The sequence below is a fragment of the Xenopus tropicalis genome, chromosome 4 (genome assembly GCF_000004195.4).
Source record: "Xenopus tropicalis strain Nigerian chromosome 4, UCB_Xtro_10.0, whole genome shotgun sequence".
NCBI classification, from domain to species: Eukaryota; Metazoa; Chordata; class Amphibia; order Anura; family Pipidae; genus Xenopus; species Xenopus tropicalis.
The window spans coordinates 87,023,064-87,045,173 of record NC_030680.2 but is presented as its reverse complement, the minus strand read 5'-3'; the positions used below and the strand labels follow the sequence as shown (position 1 = coordinate 87,045,173).

Below are 22,110 nucleotides of genomic sequence, written 5' to 3'. Positions count from 1 at the left end.
CGAACCCCAATGGAAAAGCAGTTAATCGAATCATCCCAAATCAAACTGCCTGCTATTTCGTTTTCATTTTTTTTTTTTAGCTCACTCTTATTCTGATCAAATACATCAAATACAAAAAAAAGTGAAATACATCCAAACTGTGCCTGCTATGCATTTTGGGAAAAGACTGTAATAAGGAAAGGGTTAATCATGTGAGAATTCCCTTTCTTTTCTGTATTTGATATAATTCCATGGTTCATACAGTAGCACTCTGGCTGAAACACTATAGCTAAATCCAGGATTTCCAACAAGACAAATCCAGCCCAACATGCAAACCTCCCTAACAGCATCTACTTAATTACACATGCTGTCAATGAAACAGGCAAGCAGGTTTGAAAAGAAGAATTCTGCAGCATGCAGGGAATGGAGTTGCTTCCGTATATTGTACCTGTAGCTAAATGGGGGCCCCTCTAATGCTAAAATGACAGTCAGGGATATATGAAGTTTTGTCATCAAATGATTATCTGAAAATTTGGTGATCCAAGTAAGAGCAATATTCCCTTAGGGATACTCCCTGCTTGCAAAATAGAATTCAAATATTCTCTTGTTTTTTTAAAAAAAAAAAATTTATTTATAGCAAACAGGCAATACAAATAAATCAAGAAAATTCCACACAGTCTGTAGCCCAATTACCCAATCTCCTATTCCAGTCACATATTAGCCTGATACACTGGATGGATATCTGAGCTTAGCTCTGGCAAACTACACTTATGTGACTGAGAATGCTCAGTGCATAAGGTAGAAAAGCAAAATAAAACATAAAGTTTGAGCTTGGCTATCCATTCCGACATAGGGATGTGAGTGTAGCATTTGTGGGATGTAGGGAGGCACAGCTCAGATGCTGCAGATTGATTTCAGTGGAAGATCACCCCAAGTCCAGCAGTTAGGCGAATAAACCTTGTCCTTAGAGATGCTTCACTATATCCACCCATATGTCTTAGGCAAAACCCCCCAGTGCACATTCTATTAAAGGCCAATTCAATCCAGTGAATAATGATTCCAAGCCCTGAGACATTACAGAATGAAATGCAATTCTCCCAGCACAGCATCCTCCCCCACTAGCTCCTTGATTCTTCAAGACTGCAATGAAATAAAATAGCTTCTCCTACCTTGTATAAGGCTGCCCTGCGATCGCACTCTCATCCTCTTGTTGCATCAGTTGACTCCTTCCCTTCTCCCACCCCTGGCTATGTGTGTGTTTCCCCCCGTCCCGAAAGAAGTAAATTCCTTAAAACGAAGTGTAAGAGCTGGGCATCCCCCGTTAGAAAATCCTCAGCAGTTTCGCTCCAGCGAGAGCACCTCAGTCACAGCAGCAGCATCAGCCTCAGCAGCAGCAGCAGCAACAGAGGCAGTGCCGGGTACTCTGCAGGCCACAGCTCTCCCAGCTTCTACATCACTACCACATTCCTTCTAATAGCGAGGCCTTTCCCAGATCCTGCGCTGCGTGCAGCCAAAAAAGACAGCAGTGATTCCCCGGGGAGGGTCTGGGCGCTGAAGAAATTCAAATCAAGACGAGGGATGAGTTACAGCTAAAAGGAGAGACGGCTATAATTAACTGCTCAGGTTCTCTCTCACACGCTGGCTGCGCCTCTGAGTGAGGGGGTGCGACTGATGCTGTGTCGGGATGCTCTGCAGCACTTCCGCACTTTCATACAGGACAGTACTACTAGTGCACCAAGCGCAGGGGCTGCCCCCAAGCCATTATACCTTCTGGCACTATAGCTCTCTCTCATGGCAATTTGACCTTTTTTGGTTCTTCACATAAGGAATGAAAGTGATAAATCCTTCATTTGAACGGTTTCTAAGGCAATACGTCTCTAATGCAGCTCTGCCCTGGCAACTAGCAGTGCAAGCCACTTTATACCACAAGAAAAGACATAGGTGCATCGTTTACTAACATTGCACTGTTTTTAGCGGTGACTGTTTTGAAGCTTTATTGCAACATCATTTTAGGGCCCCCTGAATATTGGAAATAAGGCATTATTCATGAATATTTAAGCTGCTTATCCCACTGGGCCTTTTCTACCTCCTTGCCCCCCTGATAGTTGGAGGGTCTGCTTCACTTGTTGCATCCTTTTTGAGGGGGTGGGTTTCTGGCAAGCAGTTTCATCTGTGAAGAATTGCAGATCAGAGGGGTCTCTATGCAGACTAGGGGAGGTATACTGGGCCTTGTGGGGCACTGATTGTTAAGCAATGTCAGTATCTGTTCATGAAAAATGTCTTATTCCCAAAGTATAGAGGTCCCTGAATAAAGTCTCTAGACAAACTGCATTATATATATAGCACAATGGCAATAATTAACCTGTAAAGTCTATCTTTATAAATGGTGCTTAATGATGTCATTGGTTATAGGCAGTGCTTGCTCGTGTCACTTCTGTTACATGACTCTGAAACCTGTGTCGTATCAAAAGTAAAATATCCCCCTGTTAGGAAATATGGGGATAGTTGAATTCACCTGGGGGTTCCATGACTCCCAGATAACAAAGCATTTGATTTTTGACCTTGTGCCTTTATATGGTCATGGAACCCTTATATTCTTATACAGTACTACAGCCTGCTTCAACACAGGTTTGTCCCCACCAGTCAAAACATGCAGATGCATTGCACACTCAGCACTCAGGTGACCCTCCATTAGATGGGAGAAAGCAGACAGCATCCCCCATACACTTATAAAATTCACATTATAGATGCTTATATAGAACATTGCTCACTATTCATCTTCATTTGACAGCAGTAAGCAACACACACATGATGAATAGTGCAGTACTGAAATTTGTGGATGGTTCAGTGCTAAATGTGTTTCCTATTCTATTGTAGTGTATATTTACAGTTAATTCATATTTTTATTGATAATTGTTGCTGCAATGTAGTGAATATTTTACTCGAAATTTACTGAAATTTTATGTCCTTTTCCAGCTCATCAAGGGTGGCTTCCTTTCTCATTAGGAGACTGATACAGCTTCCATATCTGCTTAGAATCCACGATAGGTCTTATCTTATATCTAGGGCTTGGGGGTTGAGTGAACGACAGAGATTATGATGATCATTAAGGATTATGATTCTAAAATCACAAGCTTAAGAGTGGGATTTGAGCAAATAGGGAGTCTGAATGTAGGATCCTATGAGGACAATAGATAAACAAAAGGACACCAGTCTATGCTGGAGAAGCCCGTATATAAGGCATTGGTTTAAATTGTAGGTTACTCTTGTTTCTGTCTTGGTGACTTTTGTGAAATATGTTTATTCATATGTCTCAGGGTAAGGGTATATGGGGAAATAGTTTTTGGCCAGAGTGAATTCAGCTTCATCTAAAGCCACACTAATCATTTTGGTTAGTGAAGGCAGTAGGTGCTCCCTCACCTAGCCCCATCTAACCCATAAATACTAAAAAAAAAAATTCTTATGCAAGTGCAAGAACCTTCTCTACATTTTGTGTTGGAGAAGTTACAACCCAGCAAATATATATGATGCTTTAATTCCCTATACAAAATGTACAACTTGGGTTTTAGTAATGAGGTGTACTCATGGACATAGCAGCCCTATCCATGAACTCTCCCCATCTGAACAAAATGATATAAAGCGTCTATCATGATGTATGGGAAACTAGAGCATCAGAGCTCATCCATCACTTAAGGTATATTGATTAATCCAGATACAGTTCTTGTAGAAGCTGCTAGAGACAGGATAATACTAAGACAACATCTGACTATTCCAGACAGTGGTACTTGTGTGTGGATATCATTTCAAGCATTCCATGCAATCCTAATATCTTAGTGTTTTGGGAAAACATTGGTTTAACTGTTTGTGTTTAAAGTGGGGCAGGGGTAGGTGGGAATGAAGAACTGTTTCTGTAAAGTATTATTCTATTATCCAGAAAGCTCCAAAACACTGGAATGTCATTTTACATAGAGTTCTATTTATGCAAACAATTGTAACTACTGATTTACATGTTCTATGTAATAATAAAACAGTACATGTTCCTTTATAGTAACTAAGCTGCATAAATCCATGTTAGTAGTAAAAGAATCCTATTAGGCTTTTTAATTTTTAAATTTGTTTTTTTATGTATTTATTTATTTTTTGTAGACTTTGGCCATGATCCTTCAGATTGAGGAAAGAGCCCTTATCCATAAAACCCCAGGTCCCAACATCCCACATAAAAGATCCCATACCTTTAATTAGGAATAAAAGAAGTGTTTTAGTCTATAAATAGCCACATTTAAAGTGGTATATCTCTCCATGCCCTAGCTTAACACAAGTCCACTGCTAAATACACAGTTTACATTTAGCATGATTTATGGTGATTTATGATGGCAGTATTTGTCCAATTACAATATTTTTTCCTGTGTGTTTCAAGTGCTCTGTGATAAAATGTTTTTTCATCATAACACTATACCCACTTCTTTTGTAATGAAGAAGAAAGGAAGGTGTGAGAAAGCAGCAATATAGAACCATGGCAGATTGCTTATATCATTAGCTAGTTGTTGTATTCCAAAGACACTGAATGTGTTAGATCAGGGGATGACACATAGCTTGTGGAGTTGACCAAGGTCCCTCAGTAGTTTATACCAGCAGAATTTTTCTTCAAAATGTATTAGTGTTTTACAATAATGTATTTTAGATATTAGATGAGTGGGTGGAGAAAGCAAACACATTTAAGCAAAGAGGCATTTTGCTGACTGTGCCACTGTGTAAGATAATGGGTTTAATTTACTAACATAGGCACCATTTACACCATTGCAATTACCCGTAGCAACCAATGAGATATTTGCTTTAATTTTCCAGCTTATAGTACGCTTATCAAATAAATGCTGTGCATTTTGTCCTATTATTGTATATTTAACCATTGTTCCAAAATATAACAATGCAGCAAAAAATGCAGATTCCAAAATTTTATACTCACACAGTCTAATGCCTGGCTTCTTGCTGAGATGAGAGTTAAGAATGTAACACTTTTTAATTCACATTGAATGCAAAAACATAACTTTCCTTCCCTCCAGTGGTGGTCTGGCTAGGACCAAGGTGGAGCTGTACTAGGGGTTTATATATTATAGGCAGGATTGTACTGGGGGTGCAGGGCCCACTGGGGGTTCTGCTTCAGGGACCCCTGAACCCCCAAATGCCCGCTACCGCCTTCACCCCCCCCCCTCCCAGGAGTCCCCAAGACCCTCCGCCCCCTCCCCCGAGCACGCCTAAATGAAACTCACCTGCGGCACGTCAGGGGAAGGAGACCGGTGGATTGCTGGAGCGCCTTGGGGAGTTCAGTCTGGGCCGTTTTTTTCCCGGCTCCCCTACAGCCCAGTCCGACGCTGGTTGTAGGTCTCAATTCAGTACTCTTACACTGTGGTCTGACTCACTAGACTTTTTGAGAGATTGGTCACTCTACTAAGTTTACATTCAGATCTCAAAGAGGCAAGCAGTTTTAGGTTGGAAGAAGCACTGTGTACACTGTTCAGAGGTAGGGTTAATTGGTAGTGATGAGCACATTTTTTTGCCAGGCATGGATTAACTGTTAATTTCCTCATTTCGGCAAACGGCAAATTTTTACATGCACATCATTTTTGACACAACGGCAACATTTTAGATGCGACCCATAATTTTGCGGCAGTTTCGCTTATGACTATTTACAGGTTCTGTTAGTGATGCTTTTTTCTGCTGTACTCTGCTTGATACTTTTTGGCAAGATACTCTCAATGTTCTGTGATGTTTACAGTCAAGTTTAAGTTTAAAACCCCTGTTTCAAATACATTTTTATATTGATTTTTTTATTAGAAAGAAGTTAACACAGCCCTCTGCAGAGACCAAGTTTAAGTTGCTTTGTTGCCACTTTTGGGAAAATCTAATAAAAGTAGTTCCTTTGTGAAAAAATTTTACCATTTATTTATAGGTTATGGAAACTCACAAAGGTGCATAGCTATTTATCGGTGAAGAAAGACTGCTGACTTTATTGTTTGCACCAACAAGCCTTATGAGTAATAAAGCTTCTCTCTTGAAAAGTTATTTTGTGACAAATAAAAGCATGCCACCATCAAGTGTTTTTTAAAGCACCATAGACAATGTAAAATTGTGAAATATACATTTTTATTCCTGATTTTGCAGTTTTTATTTCAACAACCTAAATTATATTTCGCCATTGATGCCTTTGCTTTATTTTACTGCATTTGTGTTGGCATTTACAACTGTGTAAAACAGACAGGACCAAATGATTAACATTAAACAACTAGCCTACATTAAGAAGCTGTGGAATTAGTTAAATAGAACATTCAGATGCAATTATAATCGAAACTAGCTAGTTCTTCTGCCAGCAGAGCCTTTAAGAAAGAAAAAAAGGCTATGCAGACCATTGAAGCCCTTAACTAAAGCATTTATGGAGTCTAGGGCTGCAGGCAGGTTAGCTGATGTCGCTCTTACACTCTCAGATGGTATTTCTATAATATCCTTGAAAACAGCCCACGTAACAGTAATAATGTCCTACTCTACTGCCACTTTGGCACCTTAAATTAGTATTCAGCACTTAAAGTCTATTCCTTTTCTAGTATAAGATAACCTTTCAAGAAGATTATAGCATGGCTCAGACTTCATAACTCTAGTATCAGCAGGTCCAAAACTTGCATCTCTTCCAGAAAAGCTAGTTACCATGGAAGTTATGTTATTTTTCCAATGCCCACAGCTCTGTTCATCATAACCAGTATCAAGGGTTTGCTAAAATGTAAATGTATTTTAAAGACGTCAAAGTCTATTTATTCTCTTTTGCCTTTTGTACCAATTATTGTAAATTGATGACCATGGTAGACTACTACAAAACAACCCATGGACAATTCAGTGGAAAAAAAACAGTTTGTTATGGCAATATGCCAATCTAACCTAAGGGGTCCATTCACTAATGTTCGTCACCTGCACCTGCATTTCCCTGAAAGCTTGTTCTCCAACACCCTGCAAAAAAGGATTACAGGCATTGGCTGTGGTGTGCCAAAGAAAATATTGTTGGCCTTCACAACTATTATATTATCATAATAAACTGATTTATTTTTACAATGCTTTGTCCATAGGTTGTTTTGTCAGTGCCCACCCGTTCTGTTATATGTTCCCTCTAGTTATTACTGGTGCCAATTACATGGGGTTTCTTTATTATCTTGCACACATAAACCAAGTTCATATTATCTGTATCCATACAAAAACTATAGGGGGATATGTTGAATCACACAATTAAAACCCCCAAGACTTGTCATACCACTGCCCTGCCAAAGACATGATTTTGTTAAATACTGTGCTTGTTCATTCTGGGCAACTTATCTTGCCTGGACTCATTTTGCTGAACCTCCTACTATCTCATGCTCACAACACAGGTACCTTTGACCATCTAAAAAACTTCCCTCTGCTACTGGAAATGTTTTACTTTTTAAGTAAATTCATTTTTATATTAAGTAAAACCAAGCAAATGACCCCTGCCTTTCTTTTAATATTTCTCTATCATTCTCTATTTCTCTATTCTCTAACATTATGTAATATTAAAGAGAAAACTGTGCCAAAGCCACTTGGTGATTTTAAAATAAGAATTGCCATCAAACAACTGGATAGTATAGTAGTATTATTAGTATGGGACCTGTTATCCAGAATTCTCAACTAATAAACCAATTAGGATTGCTTTGCCTCCAATAAAGATTAATTACATCTCAGGTTCAAGTATAAGAACCTGTTTTATTAATACAGAGAAAAAGGAAATCATTTTTAAAAATGTAAATTATCTGATTACAACAGAGTATATCCCATAATTCGGAGCTTTCTGGATTATGGGTTTCTGGATAATGGATCCTATACCTGTATCAGAATCTGCTCATTACTTATATTCCTAGTTTATTATGATGATGATTATTATTATTATTATTATTTTAAACAGACTAATTTCCTTAACACATCCTGTATTTTAGAAATACTATGTATTCATCACTTTTGTAAGTGTAGCATGATCTATTGATGCACCTTTTGTGAACTGTACAGATGGCAGATCATCAGTTTCAATGCTTTAGTTTTACAATATACAGTACACATTTGTTTCTTTTTTTTAAGAAATTTGTCCAAATAATCAAATGATTCTTGAAAATAGAAACTGTGTTGAATAAAAGAAGTCTAAGGGCAGAGAGTATGACATGGGTTACAAGCAATTATAGCAGGGGCTCTGAGTAGATTACATTTTACAAAGACTACAAGATCTTTTTCAAAACCAATGGGAACTGAGTTGCAGGAGGCTGATTTTGTAGTCCAGCAATGTTCTTAACAATCTTGCCCTCGGCTTTTAACTCAGTATGTATCTCTGATTGAGGCTTGCCTTCTAGCTTCACGCATGCCAGAGAAAACTATTGCTCTCAGTTTGAGCTTCATAAATAAAGAGATATATATTTATCCAGTTTGAGAAAAATCTTTTAAACCTTAGATGAATGAGCACTCATATTGCAAAAAGACAGAAAAGGCAGTGACAGAAGTCACTTTGAGGAAAGAGGGCTTATTTATTGGCTTATTTATGAATGCAAGTGCAAAATCATGCTAAACTCTGCATACACATATATGTTAATAACAAAAGATACATTCTCCTTACAACATACAAAAAGCAGAGAAGACAGGAACACTGCAGAACTAGCTGCAAAAGTGTACTTTATTGCAACAAAGAGCCCTGTACCCAAAACATGCTATGACAATAGAGAACACACTTGCAGCTAGTTATACATTCTTCCTATCTTTTTGCATTTTGGCTACATTGCAACTGGTACGAGGGAGCCTTAAAAACATACATTGAGAACACTGGTGCACTCGTTTCTGGACAGCCTTGGACTATTGTATGTTCCTTACAACTTTATAGTTTAGTATATTTTGTTACAAGTGTTTAATTGCACACAAAATTAAACATGATTATGTACTTTACACTCAAAGGAAGAAAGGAACCATGACCCTCCCCCCACTCTGACGCCTGCCTGCTGCCACTACATTGTAGCAGGCGTTGGAGATTAATAGAAGCGAGGGCCTGGGGAGGAAGCACTAAAATACAGCAAACCCTTCCCATTATGGCCTTCCCATAATTTTAAGCTGTCTGGATAATGGATTTCTGGATGACAGATCCAATTACTTTTTTTGCATTGCTATATAAATACATATACAGGTATGGGATCTGTTATTCAGGAAACGTTAAATATAAAGCTCCAAATTATAGGAAGGCTATCTCCCACAGACTTAATTATAATCAAATAATTCACATTTTTAAAAAATTATTTTCTCTGTAATAATAAAACAGTACCATGTACAACTGAGATATAAAGCCTTATTGGGTGCAAAACAATCCTATTGTGTTTATTTCATGTTTAAATGATTTTTAGTAGATTTAAGGTATGGAAATCCAAATTATTAAAAAAAAAACCTTATCAGAAAAACCCCAGGTCCAGATCATTTTGGATAACAGGCCCCATACCTGTTCTGTATAAACAGAATTTTTTGGGGACTTATTTATAAATGCAAGTCACATGCAAGGTGTCTCACCCATGACATTGGCTGCTGACACTAGAATTCTGGGTTGGTAGAGAAATCTCTATGAAATAGCAAATTTAGGAGAAATAGTTAATAATCTGAGATAATGTGCTAATCATCGGTTGTGAAACAATTAAAAGATGAGTATGAAAAAAGAGGCATGTAATTATTAAAGGCAGACTTATTCCACTCCCTCCCCCCCTTGCCAATGGCATGTGATAATCAATGAGCTTCTTCGCAACAAGCCCTGCAAATTAAAGGCATGGATTTTCTTACAAGCCAGATATTGTGCTTCCCAGGTCCCAGCCCATTGTGGTGTCCATTGTTACCATAGTGACCTTTTTCACTGATGTCTTTCCTTTAAAATAGAATTTATGACCTTTCATTTTGGACACCATATGAACCAGACAATTCTGAGGCTGCTTTGATTTAGAAGTCATTAAATGGCACTAGTCCCCAATACTGAATGAGTACTCAAATATAAACTATTTGTGCAGGAAGCTTTGATTAGCTGTTAAAAACATCAAAATCATAGGAAAATCACATGTCCCTACTGCCTACCTATTTGTTATTTTTTATTTATAGTGCAGGACTACTGTATTCTGAAAATTATGCTCATGGAGCTAGAAAAGGAATATTATTTGAAAACCAATGGATTTTACACAGCCTTTTAAAGAGAAAGGTTACATTGTATACATTCTTGGACAGAAAAAATTGCTTTCCTCTCCCAGATTGACTTTTTTGTTGTTAGCAATTTTTCTCACCTCAGGACCTCAAACCTGCTATGTTCCATTCAATAGAGAAGCCACATTATTGGTTAAATGTAAAATCTGCTTTTTAAATAACATATTAAATGAGACAACTGAATAAAAAAGTATAGAACACATTTATATCTGCAGGAAACCTAGTTTAAACTACTCCTCTCTAAGCAAAAAAAAGTCATTTATTGTAATTGTTATGTCCCACTAAATGCCATACCACTATTACTCAGTGGCATTAGTTACCAGTTCAATGCTTTTCTAAACTGCTAACCTGCCCCATTTTGCTTTGCTGAAAAATTAGCAAAACTGTGGAAAAATTCAGGAAATGGCAAATCCTTGTGCCAAATGTATTGGAGTCAGTGGGTGTTCTTCTCACTCGAGAAACATTTGTCAATGGGCATATTTTCTCATGGCAAATGCATTGAAGTCAATGTAAGTTTTCTCTCAAGTTCATACAGGGAGATAAATCCAATGCTCATACTTATTTAGGCTCAGTTATTTTATGTTGCTGTCACCATGTAAAAGACAATTTCCCCACAATGTATCAGATCAAATCTGTAAAAATAAACTAAATCTCATCACCTAAAACCTGCAAAGATGCCATAGAAGTTAATGGTAAGTATAGCTTTAAAAAATGCCTCCACATCTAACTCCCAAGCCTCCAGTCAACAACCATATTTTTTGAGACTGTTTAGCTAAAGTCTACATAAAATGCTGAGGGGCACAACATGACAGGTTGAACACATGTATAGAAGCATGTACTGTATGTAGAGTTTTATGACCACAATAAGCTATTTTCTAAGATTGTAAGCTCTTTTGGGCAGGGCCCTCTTCACCTCTTGTATCGGTTATTGATTGCCTTATATGTTCCTCTGTATGTCCAATGTATGAAACCCACTTATTGTACAGCGCTGCGGAATATGTTGGCGCTTTATAAATAAATGTTAATAATAATAATAATAGTGTTTGCAAACATGCTTTTCTTAAACTTTTTTCCTTTTATTGCAGTCCAATATTTTGGTAGATAGAAACAAATATAAGAATCTTTCATACAACAAACAAGCAGCTTGGGAATATGAAATTTGAAACTTTTCCTTTAAAAACCATTCAATTTCAATTTGCTCCTCCACCTTTAGTTCACAACTATTTGTGCAGCTGGATTCATATTTGTGTGCACTTAACCATCAAATGTGTAATGAGCTACTTTATAGGTTGGTTATAAAGAAGAACTAAACCCTTAAAATGAATATGGCTAGAAATGCCATATTTTATATTCTGAACTTATTGCACCAACATAAAGGTTCAGTCTCTCTATTACAGTAATGATCCACAGATGTCACAGGGGGTCACCATCTTGGATTTTGTTAGGAGTGTCAGTGACACTCTCACACTAAGGGGCAGATTTATTAAGACATGAACGCTCCGAGCGTATTTTCGGCGAATTTTTCAACGCGTGCGCGACTTTTTTGCTGCCCGCGTGACTTTTTCGTACGCTTGCGTGACTTTTTCACACGCTTGCGCGAAAAAATCGGAAAGGTGTTCCCGCTGTTTACAATCGTTCAATTCGAAAATTTCATGACTTTCGGATCGCCAATACCATATTATCGTGACTAATACGTTTTTATCGTAAGCATTTTCGGGATATTTGTGATCTTCAGAAATTATCGTATCCAATCCGAATTTTTCCCATTAGGGATTCTAATTCGTGTTTTAATGAATTGGCCCCTTAGTGTGCTCTGGGCAGCTGTTGAGAGCTGAGCTTAGGGACCCTTGCAATGATCTGTCATATATTAATCTGTCATATAATGTGTGCCGGTCATATTAAGCTAATGCTAAAGGACTGATTAGTTAATAATTCAAATTCTTAGTACAGCTCTGAAACTAGTGCAATTAACATCAGAACTGAATAATCAGCCTTATATTGTGATATGAATATTTTTTATATACAGTATGGTGTGCATTGTTCCCTAAGCTCAGTAACTGACAGCAGCACAGAGCATGTGCAGTGAATCAACCCAAAAGAAGATGGGGAGCTACTGGGGCATCTTTAGAAGCACAGCTCTTCTCTGCTAAAGGGCTGTGTTTGCCTAGGACTGATACGTAACCCAAAAAAAATAATGTACATTTCTAGGCTAATTCTTTAATAAAGCTTTAGTTCTCCTTTAAGAATGCTTTGAAACTAAAACCATTGCATTTTTGTAGCCACCAAAGGTAGAAAACAAAAATATATGTTTTAGATGTCATTACACTGGGATGCCCACTATCCAGAAAGTTCCAAATTACAGGAAGGCCATCTCCCATAGAGTCCATAAGGAATATTGATCCAAATGAAATAAAGATCCTTTATCTGAAAAACCCCAGGTCCCATGCATTTTGAATAATAGATCCCATACCTGGATAATATAATATCATATTATATAAGACTGGATGAAAGGTCTTGCTATAAATACTTTTTTTATTACAGAAACCCAAGATGATGCAGAGATTGATCCAATCTAACAGAAGAGCTGGTATTATCTTTGTGAAACATTTATTCTGCATAGACCCATAATTAATCTATTTTTGTCACATCTGTAATTTCTGATTTTATACTAATTAGGCTGCTAACTCTAATACGTAGGCAGAAACATATCTCCCTCTTATGAACTCATGTTATGTGTGCACCCCCGCTATATACTTCAGCTATTCCATTTCTCTTGCTTATTATGTATGTGCAGTACTTTCTATGCAGTTGGAGCTTGTGCAAATAAAATCCATACAGAAAAATACAAGAGCAATGTTCCCCTGATCTATGAATCAGTGGGGAACAGTTAGAAAATAAAATTGAAAAGATGCATCCCATGAAGTTTCAAAATCAATTAGGAGAAGATATATATTGCAGCAGGGCAATGTGTGTGGAACCTGCACTAAGTGACTGATTTATAGTGGCATGCAGTTATCTAGTAAATGGATGCAAGATCTCCAGGAGCCTCTGTAAAATCCCCTAGGGGACACAGGGAAACGTGGAAGAATTAGCATGTCCAGGCATTCCAATATAAAGCAGGATATAAATGCAAGTTTTCATTGGCTTTCAACATCTCATAGGACACTATACTCCAATGGGTCTTTTAAAATTGCTATCCCTCTAATGCCTTCCCTGTCAAAACATTATGCTTACCCTCAGCACTGCCACGTGCTCTTTAGAATCTTGAATTGCCAAGTACTTTACTGGTAATACAGGGACGAATGAGTTACAGCAGAATTCATATTTCATAAAAAATGTTGATTGATTTTTTGATTGTAAAATCCTTTTTAAAATGAATCACATTATTCCCCATTCATTTCAAACAATTAATTACTATACAATAGTGCACCTGAAGACTGTTGAATAAAATAAAATACATGATACATTAAAATGTTGAAAGCAAAATACTGCCAAAACGTCCTATTGGAAAATACAGTATTTCTAGCATGTTTATAAAAGAAGCACTAATTAACCTGTCAAAAGAAATTGACATTTTCATGTAGATAATTTATTTAAGGTGAATACAGTGTGAATGCTCAATGGCATGTGCCTGATAAGAGTAGTAAATGTCATTGCTGAAGGTTTCTTGGAGTGTGATCAAAAAGTGAGAGGATATGAACTGGCATGTAGGCCTTGGCTTGTGATTGTGATTCTCTTGTAAAGACAGGAGTATATACAGTAAAATACACATGCAGGGCAGCCTGCTGGAAAATACAGTGCAGTACTATCAACTGATTCCATACAGAAGAGTAAAAGAATATGTGGTGATGTATAAATTATAGAAGTTAATGAGCAGAAATATTTATGCAGATATGGAAGCAACTAAATATTGCACTGACAACTGTTGTTATATGTACAGTTATATAGACTCTCTACTTACTGAAATTGCTAGTAAAAGGCAAGCCAGATAGTGGTATAAATTGTTACTCATTTGTGTATTAGACACATACCTCAATCTAAATATCCACATGCTCTATGTGTGTGTGTGTGTATTTATTTCCTGATTGCATCGGATGCCATTATAGTTTCATACTGTATATAACAATCAGTATATCTGTTATCTGAAATTAATGTTTGTTTTTTCCGCACAATACGTGCATTGCAAAATACAGGCACCACTGGCTTACACTGTAGATTTCTACGTCTGACAAGCTAGACACCATAGAAACATAGAAGAAATCATAGCTTCCGCTACCAGCTTGCGAATAATAAATTGGATCACACAAATAAATAGAAGAATGAATCACAGCAGTCCCTGGCTTTATAATCATTCTGTAATTAGTTGTGTGTGAAGGAGAGTGCATAGCTTAGTGGTCTGGAACAAGTGTGCAGTCAAATCTAGACAGGGACGCTATTGACTGCAGGGTAATATTGTTTGCAAGGCGTTCGGAGAAGCGCATGAAATGAGTTAGAGGTCTCAGCGCTGCTCCCAAGGGACAGGTGTCCACTCCAGTTCATAAAATGACTATTATGAATGGCATGTTTTTTGCAGCATTACATTATGTGCACATGCAATGGTTTTAAATTGTTGTAAACACATGGTTAAAATTAAAAAATGGTTTTTGTGCAAGTCCTTTTGTTAAGACAAGTATTATTTAAGAATAACCACTGAGTAAGAGGCCAGAAAATATTCAATTAAAACCAGTTGCTTTCCTCTTCATGTTCCTTTACTGAATTAACATTAAAGAGGGCATTTACTATTACTTGATTTTTTTGGATCAGTTTTTTTTGTTGCCAAAAACCTGATTTTGTTATGGAGAAAAAACACAATTTTGTCATGATTTATTATGTGACAAAACCGCAACAATTCCTAATGCTAAAATTCGCTAGATGAAACCAGTCAAGGTCTTGTAGTCAGTGGCAGAAGATCTTTCTTTGCTCCTTCTTTTAGAGGTTTTCGGGGTTTTTTATGCTGGCTTTTGTGCCACAGTACAAAAAAAGTCACAGTTTTCATGCAAAAAAATAAAAAAAGTCACAGTTTTCAAGTTTTTTTCCACAAATTTTTTTCATTCCTGATTTTTTAGTTCAGATTATTTGATAAAGTAGCACAAAAGTCATGAAAATTCCAAATTGTCTAATTGTTGCACAAAAAAACCAGCATCAAAAATCTGAAAACCTTGAAAGTTTCAAAGCAAAGAAGGATCCTGCAGGGAAGGGAATGGACATCTGCCATTGTCTTCTACATAATCTTAGCAAGTTTTAGGGCTTGCGAGTCTTTTCCGGCGATTTCCTGAAATCGCCCCGCCGCGTGTGCCATCCCGCCGGCGACTTACATGTAGGGGTAGGCAACTCGGGGATATTAGTCGCCCGCGAACAGGGAGTTTTGCCGCGGGTGACTAATCTCCCCGTGTGCCAGATTCAGAGCCCTTAGCTGTCAGATTCAGATTTTTAGCTATTTTGACACATGGTAGCTCGGAAAAATTGCAGTCGTTAGTAAATAGCCCCCTTAAAAATGATTTTAATTTCTCTGTAATAATAAAATAGTACCTTATACTCGATCCCAAATTACATATTAATAATCCTTACTGGAGGCAAAACATTCTTATTAGGTTTAATGCATAAATTATTTTTAGTAGACTTAAGGTATGGAGATCCAATTTATGGAAAGACCCCTTATCCTGAAAACCCCAGGTCCCAACCGAGCAATCTGGATAACAGGTTCCAACCACAAATTCACATGACAGAAATATATACTGTATATATATATTTATATATATATAGGGAAACCTATGATTAAGTGTATATTTACACGAAACGCGTCAGGCGTATTGTTTTTAAATGGAGTAATAAAAATCGAGTTTTAAGCAAGCCGCTGTGTCCGGTGCATTTGGAGCCCTTTTGCATATGCGTGATTTTGCCTTCCCCAGCTACAGGTTCGGGGCTCTGAGCACCTGAACCACTTCTGAACAACGGTGAGTTCTTTGCATTTAGGATTTCACATTGTGAGAGCTGATATGATGGTGTTGGGAATTTGACCTAGATCAACTGTGAGACAGATCCGGGGTTTATACACCCGGATCTCTCTTTTGTATTTGGTACGTTTTATTTACTTGATTTCCTGACATTTGAGACATTTAGGTTAAATTAATTGAGCCTTTTCTAAGTTTAGGTTACTACCATTTCTTAGTTTGTAGTTTATATAGGGAAACCACTACATTTTAAACCATTGGGGGGGGGTGCAATGAGGTTGTGACCACAAACTACATATAGACAACAACAAGAGATCCTCTGCACTTACCCGTTATCAATATATATAGGACATTAAGACATTCTGTGCATTAAGCTAACAAGAAATGCCCACCATTTGTTGTTGTCTATATATATATATATATATATATATAATAAGCTATTCGGGGCAGGGACCTCTATCCTCTTGTATCTTTAACTCTTAACTTATTGCAACTGTATCTTGTATTTATTTGTATTTATTGTTATACTTTGTATTTATCTATTATAATCTTAATAACCCCCTGTTTGTATTAATGTATTCTACTGTACAGCACTGCATACATAAAGATATATAAATAAAGATATACATACATACATACATACATATACAAATATATAGTAAACTTGTGGGATCCACAACAGACACTTTCTTCACTTAAAGGCAGTTTATTTAACACAGGGGAGCTCATTATAGCATACAAAACATAAATCATAAAATCCGAGTGCTACGATCACACATTTGATGAGTTCCCTTGTTCTGTCCTCACCACGTGTTACCCTGAGGTAGTATGTAGCTTGACATACAGCTAAACCTTCCCACACTCCAATAAAGAGGCAAAGGGTAAATCTGTTGAACTTTACTGGGTGATTGTGGAAATAAATGTGTGGTAAAACTGTAATACAAAGGAGATAAAGTACAATGAGTATATGGGAAATACGCTAACACAAAACAACTGCAACATACAAAACATTTCTGGATCTGATTATATGCCACAGTGTCTCTGAGGAGCTGGCAGCCTTTTAATGGTGGCTCAGTCCAGGGTTTATGACCATAATCCTTACCAGCGATGCTACCATGGGGAGAAGATGGGTAGTGTGTGCTTCTTGTGCAGCATGATCTACAAAATGGAGTCTGTACTCCCACAAAGCATTGCAGACATCACATGGCAGGAAGTGTGGTGGTTCCATGAGGTCATAGGTCACACAGGAAATTAATACTTGCATTTGCAGCAAACAGTCAGCAGAGGGAGTTCACTGCTAATGAGTACAATAAACAGCAAAAATGATGGAAGCTGTGCTGGAGACATGACACTCCCCGTCTGGTATCTATAGATGCCACCATTTCATTCCTGAGGAGATAACAACAAGGTTAGTTCAGATACTGGTCTGAAGAAGAATTTGGTTTCTCCCTGTTTGGAGATTTTAACTTCAACTTTGCGGACTCTTCCGTCCTCACTGGGAAATGTTTTGGCAACAAGACCTAAAGGCCATTCATTTCTTTGTGACTGGCAGTCTTTCACAAGAACAACGTCACCAGGCTTAAGGTTTGGTTTGGCGGTTTGCCATTTGTTCCGTGGCTGCAAAGTAGAGATGTATTGCTTTCTCCATCTGTCCCAAAAGGTATTTGCAAGACACTGTACTTGTCTCCACTGACGCTTGTACAAGTCTTTATTAGTAAATTCCCCAGAAGGAGCACTCAGTGTTACAGTCTTTTGAGTAAGTAGAGTGGCAGGTGTAAGCAAGAAAGGATCTTCTGGGTCGTTTGAGACAGAAGTAAGGGGTCTAGCATTTATGATAGCTGAGACTTCAGCCATGAAGGTGGTTAAAGACTCATGGGTAAGCCTTGCAGTTCCTACTTGTAAGAAGATGGAGTTGAGGATCCTCCTGGCTATGCAGTTGATCTCTTTAGAATAAATCTCATGTTGTACAGTGTGAAGAATGATATTCTTTGCTTGTTGACGTTCTGCTACTGTGTAGACATTTTTACAGTGATGCCATCCTTTGCAGGTACTTACATCTTTAGATGAGGTATGTTTGAAGGAGCGAGCTATGTGGGTCAGACAGGTGATAGCTCGGACGAGTGATTTCCAACTTGAAAACCTATTAAACCTGCTGGATTTAAGTTGGTTGTTAGTGATTATTGTGTGACATGTAGACACTTGGGGGCGGATTTCAGCATCTGAATTTGCATCCACTAGCTCGAATGTTTTGTTCTCAGAAGCAGTTTGTTCAGTTCTACACAAGAATGCAGGTCCTGTGAGCCAAGATGTGCTTTTAAGTTGACTTGCAGTGACAGCTCTGGTTGCATGGTCTGCAGGGTTGTAGTCTGTAGGTACATAGTGCCACTGTTCTGGATAGGTGGATCTCCTAATTCTGAGTACCCTGTTGGTGACATAAACATAAAACCTTCTGGTTTCATTGTAGATATAGCCCAGTACCACCTTGCTGTCTGTGTAGAAAACAGTTTCTTTGAGCTCTATGCCGATCTCAGCTGTAATAAGTTCAGCTAGCTCCACAGCTAGAACAGCAGCACAGAGTTCCAGTCTGGGTATGGTATGCTCTGGAATTGGTGCAAGTTTTGCTTTGCCCATAACAAACCCAATGTGACATTGTCCATAGATGTCCACGGTTCTAATGTAGGCGACAGCAGCTATGGCTTTAACAGAAGCATCACAGAAAACATACAGTTTTTGACTTTGTATTTCTGTAGAGGGTGTTGAAGCATATGGACGTGTTACCTGAAGGCTGGAAAGAGTTGTCAAAGAACTTCTCCACTCTGCCCACATATTCCTTTTATCAGGTGCCAGTGGAGCATCCCAGTCAGATGTTTCCATTGTTAAATCTCTTAAAAGTGCTTTACCTTGTATAGTGACAGGAGCGGCAAATCCTAATGGATCATATAGGCTGTTTATTGTGGACAGGACACCTCTGCGAGTGAAGGGTTTTTCCTCCTTATTTACTTGGAAGGCAAAGGTATCAGACTGTAAGTCCCATAGAAGTCCAGGGCTCCGTTGAACAGGTAAAGAGTCAGCTCCTAAGTCTAAGTCTCTTAGGTCATTTGAATGGTCCTGAGAAGGGAAGGCTTGCATTACTTCTTTGCTGTTGGAAGCTATTTTGTGAAGCCTAAGGTTTGAGCAAGCAAGAGCTTCCTGTGCCCTTTTGAGAAGACAGATTGCAGCTTTACTTGAGGGTAAGGATTTTAAGCAGTCATCTACATAAAAGTCTTTTTCAACTAATTGCTTGACATCTGACCCATACTCCACCTCACTTTCCTGAGCAGAGCGTCTGAGCCCGTAGATTGCAACTGCAGGGGAAGGGCTGTTGCCAAAGATGTGTACCCTCATTCGATACTCTGTGATGTCTTTGGAAGGATCATTGTCTCTGTACCAGAAGAATCTCAGGAAATTTCTGTCTTTCTCTCTTACTAGAAAACAGTGGAACATTTGTTGAATGTCAGCAATAAATGCAATAGAGTCTTTGCGAAAACGAAGGAGTACTCCCAGAAGTTTGTTATTGAGGTCAGGGCCTGTTAGGAGGACATCATTTAGGGAGACACCTTTGAACTTAGAACTGGAATCAAAAACCACTCTAATCTGTCCTGGTTTCTTTGGATGATACACTCCAAATATTGGTAGGTACCAGCATTCCTCAGTGTCAGTGAGGGTGGGAGCTAGCTCTGCATGACTGTTCTCAAATATTTTCCCCATGAAGGTAAAGAAGTGGCTTTTCATCTCTGGTTTCTTTTGAAAGCTGCGTTTGAGAGAGTTGAAGCGTTTTAGGGCCTCCTCTCTGTTGTTGGGTAGGCGTTGCCTCCGGGGTCTAAAGGGTAGAGGTGCTACCCAACTGTTGGCATCATTTTTGACTAGCCCCTGCTCCATTATTTCTAAGAAGAGTTTATCCTCAATAGACATTGCTATCTGATTATCCTCTTTTGATCTATGAAACACTGTGCACCCCAGATGGTCTTGATCACTGTCACAAGCATCGTTGTCATCAAAGGGGTTCAAGAGGGTGTGAGTCAGGTTTGTATTAAAGGGCCTTTCTTTTATGAGGAAGCTATTGTGACATGGTTGGAAGATGGAGGGACGTCCATTCTCTAGTGTGTTTGTGAGCAAGCTGTTTACATAAGCTGGTTTGTGCACACTTCCAAGACAGACGTCTCCTATTATGACCCATCCTAGGTCTAACTTCTGTGCGTAAGGAGCATTGTTTGGACCATTAATCTGGTCCCTTGCTTTATGGACCTGTAAGATATCCCTCCCAAGGAGAAGCAGTATCTGGGCCTTGGGGTCAAGCTTAGGGATTAGGTGCATTATAGGTTTTAAGTGCACGTGGTGCTGTGCTACGTCTGGTGTAGGGATTTCAGATCTATTGTCAGGAATTCTGTTGCACTCAATTATGGTTGGTAAAGGTAATTGTACCTGTCCATCTATGGACTCTACCTGGTAACCGGATGCCCTTCTCCCTGTTGTCTCAGTGATTCCTGCACAAGTTTTTAGGGAGTAAGGAGTGCTTGGGCCTTTGATATTGAATGCGTCAAAGAAGGCTGGACAGGCTAGAGATCTGTTGCTCTGGTCATCCAGGATTGCGTAAAGCTTAACCGCTCTGTCTTTATGGCCTGTTGGATAGACTCTGACAAGGCAGATTTTAGAGCAGGATTTGCCACCTGTTGCTCCTTTACAAACTTCTGTGCATTGTGAACTGACCTCTGGTGTAGCTGTAGCAGTGTTACCTTCCTCCCCGCCATGCTTGCTGGCACCATTGTTGTGAGGTAAAACCCACGGGGCTGGCCCAGGGTGTAGAGCTGTGTTGTGATGTGTGCTGTCACATTCTGTGCATTTTACACTGACCTTACAGTCCTTAGCGAGGTGAGCTGTTGATGAGCAGCACTTGTAACAGATGTTGTTCTCCTTTAGGAAGGCTTTGCGTTCCTCTATGGACTTCTCCCTGAAGGCTCTGCATTTCAGGAGAGGATGAGGCTTTTGATGCAGGGGGCACTGCTTACCAGGGTCTCTGCTCTTTGTCTCTTCACGCGTAGAACCAGCGGATCTGTGGGAAGAATCTGAAAAGGAAGCATTAGTTTTGTGAACTGTTACTGCTGCTTTGCGAGCATTAAGCGCCAAGGGAGTGGTATGTGGCAGACTAAGATCAAAACTGGGGTCATTTCTCATTTTGGCTTGTTGGTATACAAAGTCTACAAGCACAGTGAATGGAGGAAAGGGAACGTTGTGTTTTTCTTTATACTTTGACCCGTGTGTCATCCAGCGCTCCTGCAAGTTGTAAGGTAACTTTTGCACAATGGGGTTGACACCTCTGGCTGTGTCAAGGAATGCAAGTCCCGGTAAGTCTCCTTCGGCTTTAGCAACCTGGAGTTCCATTAGCAAGTCACTTAGTTCCCTAAGTTTTTGGTAACCTTTATTAGATATTTTAGGGAAATCATCAATTCTTTTGAAGAGCGCATTCTCTACTACCTCTGCTGAGCCATAACACTCATTAAGTCTGTGCCAAATCATTTTGAGGCCAGTCTGTGGGTGGTTTATGTTGATCACCCTGATCCTTTTGGCATGTTCTGCAGACTCGGTACCTAAGTATTTAATTAGGAGGTCTATCTCCTCGCTGTATGATAGGTCTAAGTCTCTGATAGTGTTTTGGAAGGAAGATCGCCAGGCCCTGAAGCCTTCTGGGCGGTCATTAAACTTTACAAGTCCTTTGGTGATTAGCTCACGCCGGGCAAAGAACTTGGCAAAGTCCATTGTGGCCTGGTTGGCACCAGGGTAGGTGGGTGGACCAGTGTAATAGTGAAAAGGTGTAGTGTAATCATACCTGTCTGGAGGCTCTCCTTTA

General features: G+C 38.8%; 1 protein-coding gene across 10 annotated transcripts in view; it reads right to left on the bottom strand.

Annotated features, from left to right (window-relative positions):
- Positions 1–1,646, bottom strand: part of dab1 (Dab, reelin signal transducer, homolog 1) — a 418,200-nt gene extending 416,554 nt beyond the window's left edge. For 3 of the 10 annotated variants that reach the window (XM_031899801.1, XM_031899805.1, XM_018092907.2), the window contains exon 1: positions 1,149–1,644. The gene's annotated coding sequence lies outside the window, so the exon portion shown is untranslated. Of the gene's footprint in view, positions 1–1,148 lie in introns of all 10 variants that reach the window. The other 7 variants (XM_018092910.2, XM_031899804.1, XM_031899807.1 and 4 more) reach the window with 4 other exon arrangements.
- Positions 1,647–22,110: the final 20,464 nt, after the last annotated feature.